The sequence below is a fragment of the Drosophila rhopaloa genome, unplaced genomic scaffold, assembly GCF_018152115.1.
Source record: "Drosophila rhopaloa isolate 14029-0021.01 unplaced genomic scaffold, ASM1815211v1 contig_115, whole genome shotgun sequence".
NCBI lineage: Eukaryota > Metazoa > Arthropoda > Insecta > Diptera > Drosophilidae > Drosophila > Drosophila rhopaloa.
This window is the reverse complement of record NW_025334990.1, coordinates 9,410,946-9,416,945: the sequence shown is the minus strand read 5'-3', so window position 1 is coordinate 9,416,945 and position 6,000 is coordinate 9,410,946.

Below are 6,000 nucleotides of genomic sequence, written 5' to 3'. Positions count from 1 at the left end.
GGTGGTGATGGTGGGACTTGAGATTCGCATTTGCAAAAGTCAAAAAGGGTTAAGGCAAGCTCCAAGTGTTTATTATGTGTGGGTGCGAATGAGCTCCTCCTTTCCCCTGCAGTTCCCCTCCATGTGAGCCCTCTCATATTGCGCTGCCTTATGTATGACACTTAAACATGCAAAGCTGCTTGCCAAGATGATTTATATTAGCCATGATTTCTAGCAATTTTTAGCACTCTGCGTACACCCCGTTCTTTGCCATGCGTCGGAGGTGTTGATTGTTGTTGAAATTTCTGCTGGGACAGGACGAAATAAGTGCTGTGACATATTTCGGGCCATGATAATAAAAAGTTATTTGGTTCCCTTTCTCTCCGCCTCATACGAAGTGATTACATGGCAAGGATATTGTGCGAGTGACTCTAAGCAGCATTAGGGAAGAAAAAAAAGAGAAAAGCTGACAGGAATATCTGCCAAGATAAAGGTAAATTTCTAATGGGCAATATACCAACGAAATGAATAGCTCTTGACTTGCATTTAATCCAGCAAAAACTGCAGAACTTTGGCCGCAATGTCCTGCCGCACTCATAACCATGGATAATGTGAGCCAAGTGTTGGTCAACTTTTGCGCGTGCGAGAATGGCAATGGAAACAATTACAGGCCACAAAGCAATGTCGTGGGCCACGCCACGTATACGTAATGTGGCAAGGGGGGTGGTGGATGGGAGATGGCCTGCATAGCCACACACACACAAGCACACGGACTCACTTGGGCTATCAAATTAAGTAATTGCATAATTGTTTCACTAGCATTTTACTATGCCCACGGGTGGCCAAAGTGACGGAGACATCCAGCCATCCAACCATCCAGCCATCCAACTCACCACCCATTTATTCTTCACCCTGCGACTTGGCTTTTTATGTGTGTGCCAAGTTTCTTTTATTTGCCTTTTGGTCGATGGCTAATCCCCGCCCTCTGCCTTCTGCTACGTGCCTGTCTTTGAGTTTTCGTGGCTCCGGCCCCGCCCACTCCGCCCTCGTCCCCTCATAAATCAGCGTCAAATCGCCGAGGACTTAGTCCGGAGCCCCGAGCTCCGTAGTTTCTAATTGTTTTGTTATAGACACATATCCGTGCGGTAGCGTGGCCCAATCGAATGCAAAATGCAAATGCCTGCAGACCGCAAATGTTGTAAATGCCCGCCGCACCTGCCAGCCATCCCACCCATTCCACCCATCCACCAAGTGGTTCACCTGAGTGGGGCACACGGGGCGATTGCACCTGTGCACAGTGGGTAAAATAATTGGGGCTCCAAAAAAAAAATAGTTTGTTGAAAGCAAATGAAATTGGCAAGTAAATAAGTCTCAAAAAAATTGGGTTATACGCTTGATATTTATTTTGTAGAGAGCATATTTACGTAAAGTAAAATGAAGCAGCTTGGTACTTGCATTTATATGCATTTATTTATACAATAAAATATTAAAAATCATTAAAAAACTTGTTTTTATTTTTTTCCTTTTTATTGATCAACAATCAGTGTGAAATAGTTTTAGAGTTTCACCTCTTCATACTTATATTCTAGAGATAAATACAAAGCTGTGACTAGCGCTTTAAAAATAGTGGAATGTAATAAATTCCGTTTACAAATAAAAAAAAGTACTTTTTTATAAGCCCCCAAAACAAATACTAATTTACTTAATAGTGAATTTGATCAATGAACATTTTTTCTAGGTTGTTTGCGTTCTGTTATGTAAATATACAATTTGTTATGTTAACTTTTACCAATTATATGAAAACAAACATTGCGTAATGCAACAGAAAAAATCCTGTAACATAAATTGCTGAAATCGTTATTTAAAATGCGATTAATTTTGGCATCTACCCCACTGTGCTGCGGTCAGGCAACTTTGTGGTGGTCACTTGAGCTGGCTAGTATGCTCGGCGTGATAAGGCCAACAGAGCGGTCAAATATGGCGCTAACATTATTACCCCCAGCCGAAGGATGTCTGTGTTTGTTGGCCGAAATCGGATCGAGCGTGTGAACGCGGCGAGGTAAGCATATATGTAGGTATATACGGCCTTACAAGAGTGGGCTGCCACAATGCAGTTTTTGGTTGGAAGAAATCTAATAAGGAAACCAAGGCCCTCGCCAAACAATTTTAAGTTTGAAAGCATTGCAGAATGATGGGCTTTACGGTAAAATTACTGAACTAAATCCTCTACTTCCATAAATAACTCAATCGATTCTATCAATTTCATCGTTCCCAGCGTCCTATTTTGTTCTTTTCTCTAGCTTTTCTTGATTTTTTATCAACACACACCATTTTTTCATTGTCTGTTTATTTATAACCCATCCATATTGCACTGCAAATCGAACATTTATCATTCCTAATTACTGGCACTAAGCTCTGATTGATCTACTCCTCCTGAAACTGAGGACGTGCCTGTGGATCCGGATTTATTGTTGGATGGGGCAGCAAATGCAGCCGAAGGGAAGACCAAACCATTTGCTGCGCCTGGTTGCTAATTTTAATATTATTTTTGGAAATCTCATAAGAGATTTTCCCCTTTCTGTGCTGCATTTTCCTTTTCGTTTTTTTGCCTAGCCGCTTCTTTGATGCCCCGAACTGTTGATGTCTTTATTGCAGTTGTTATGTGTTGCTGCTGCTGCTCGCATTATAATTTCCATTTCGTTTTCATTCAGCAGCAGCTCAGCCTCAGCCCGCGGATCTTCATCGGATCGCTGGCATCTTCACGGGGCTTTGACTGTCTATAATTGGCTTGTCTGGGGCCCTCCATCTTCTGAGGAGAACTCGTGTGCGGGTGCGGACTTTTAATCAAGATCCAGCATGATAAATTGAAGTCTCCATGGGAATCGAGGGACTCTGGCATTGATTGAGACACTGGAAATGGAGCCCTGCAACCAGAGTACTTCACCCACCAGAAATGTTATTCAATTCGACCAGTATTAATCACTATTTAAAAGTGTTACAAACTGCAAAACCATTACCTTTTAAATACGTATTATTATTTATGTATCACATTATTATTGCAACACGATCTGATGCATTTGCATAAATAATGTGTTTACGGATGGGATTACTCGTTTTAAATTATCTTTATTACAAATCATCTTTAAGAAACATATCGTCATATGAGAAGTGGTTGAGAAACCGATGTAATTTATTTACACCCATTTGGTTTATGAATGGTAAGAAGCTGGGTTCGATATCGTTCCAGAATTCCACCCAACGATCATTAAGCACTTTATTTAGAGCAATGGTGAGATCCGAATTCTCGGCGGAAAGATTATCCAGCCAAACTATAATGCGATCCAACTCTACTTGGGACTCTAGGTCATAAACCTTTAGATGACGCTTCTCATTCCGAAACTCTAAGTAAGTTTTAAAAATGATGGTAAGACGAACATTCTGCAAATCGGATTTAAAAGATCCAGTGCCACCGAATCTAAAGAAAAGTAGCTTAATCTGATAATCGTAAGACCCCTCCAGTTCCATTCGTGGTATGCTCTTATTATAATCATGTTCTTTGTGGGATCCCGATCGAATCCTTTAACGGAAAGTATTGTAGAGTTCTCCAGACCTTTTAGCACTTGATTCCTCACAGTAAACGTCAACCAAACAGGCAGCTCATGTGAGCAGTTATATACCACAAGATCCGGAATGAGGACCTTGTCGAAAGTTCTGTAGCCCAGTACGGGACACCTTTGGCAAAAGTCCGAATATAACCATTGAGGCTCTCAACCAGGCAGGATTCGTTCCCATAACGACACTTTTGTACAGCGAAAGCTGTGGATTATATAAGGAAAAACCAAAATTTAAAACATATGTATAGGTAAATATTATTCCTTTTTTTTCTTAGCTTTTTGTATATTTCCACTTACGTAACTCTGCACCAGTTGATAACTTTACAAAAGAAAAAAACATAAAACTGGCAATATAGTGTGACATTCTAAGCGATCCGTTTATCCCAACTGTAGAATCAGTACTACAACATGGTATTAGAATGCTATTAAGTATAAACCCAGTAAGTGCTCTCGATGATTAGCATAACCCGTTGAAATAACCTGTCGGTGCTTCCCCATAAAATGTTTTATAGGTCTATAGGATGGCATCATATTATCATTAATAGCAGGTCGGGTCCCTAGGGTAGTGTGTTTTATAAAACACATACCTATTACTCATCAATTCCCTGACGCATTTCACAATCCGGCGATGCACAGGCCATAATAATGAGCTGCACATTGCCCGGAATGCGGGAAACAGAAATCAAAAACAATACTGCTTCTGCAACATAAACAAATGCGATTATAAATCGTGAAGCCCCACAGCCGACAAAGAAACTCTGGAGCTCTGAAACTCCGATTGTCAGTCAGCGCACTTTGCATTCCAAAGCGTTTTTGAGCGTCTGAAGTGGATTCTAAGAAACATTCGCAAATGTGCGTTGTGTTTTTCGCATATAAATTGCGAGGGCACAAAGATCCATACATATGTATGTATGTGTACTCCACTGTGTGTCAGTGTCCATGTCCATAAAACAATGTACAACTGGAACTGGGACTGAGGAAAAGCCCCTTGACAGGGGCTAATAGCTAAGGTCAACAATTAAACTCATTCTGTCCGTCTCGAATGGTGCCCCATCCCCTGGGTTTACGGACTGTCTATCCGCGTGGCTGACAACTGCAGCGCCATCTATTTGCAATGCATTAATTTTAGATCGCACCGGAAAACGACCCTCTCGGTTTTTAAAACTTGGGCACTGGCAGCACAAATTCAAATTCAAACACAGGAAAAATCAATCGCCCGCACTGTCAATGTGCCCGCATTTTCCGTTCCGCCGCTGCTCGTTTTGTTTCAGTCGTATTTTCATTTCATTTGATTTTATTTTTGGGCACGGGGAACCACATTTCACCTTCCCCGGGAATCGATGGCGCGCCAACTATGTAAATATTTGTCACGACCGCGCGACAATATTTGTTCAGACTTTGATTCACTTTTTACGCGGAACAGAACTTGATGGAGTTGTGTCCAGAGTGACAGTAACTAACTGAAGCATTTATGTTAAGGAGGTAGTTTTTTTAATAGAATTTGTCCTTAATAAATTTGTATTTTGTTTTATAAGCTACTTAAATGGTAAAACTTTAAAATAATACGAAGAAACACCGACTTAACTAGGATGGTCTGGAGTATTTAAGAAAAGCCCTAGTCGGTTTTCATCAAAATGAATTAAAGGAATATTTATTTCCTTAAGACCATCAAAAAAAACTTTATAAATTTAAATATGTGTTAAAATTACAAGTGAAAATGTTCATAAGGTAAATACAATTTTTCAATTAAATTTTTTCTCGAAGTGCGTAATCTTAATTCACACAATTGTATATTTTACATGTGATAGAATATAAAATTTGAGAACTTTGGTTATTATTAACTATCCTATTAGCTTTAATAATTTATAGAGTATCTAAACTTCTTCATGGTTCATTATAACTCTCTATGGATATTGTTTTCTAATGACTTCCCTTAGAGAGCACTACAAAATGGAGGAGTTATAGAGTCATTCGCTTTTGTTTGTTGTTTTTGCTCTGTCGCTTGTTGAAATGTGTATCTTGTCCCCAGTGCATTTCCGTTTGGAATGCATCATAAAAGTATTCCAAATTAACAGTAGTAAATCAGGCAGCAAACATTCAGACCGCGGTGCGCGGCCGGGACAGAAATCGTGTTGGGTAAACAAATATCGACATCAGCATGCGTACTGGATCCGTGATAAATATGCATTTTCCTCCCACCTCAGAGCATTCAAAGAGAGGCGACCGCGGAACGTCAGAAATGCAGCGATGCACTTGTCCGGGAAATCTGTCGCCTGTGACGAATCCCAGCGGCAGGTGACTCGGAATTCAGTCGCTGGGGGAGCGATGGACAGCCCCTTGACAGACCACAACGGCCGGCTTTGTCTTTATTTAAATTCTTTAATAATCTTTTTTGACCAAATAGTTC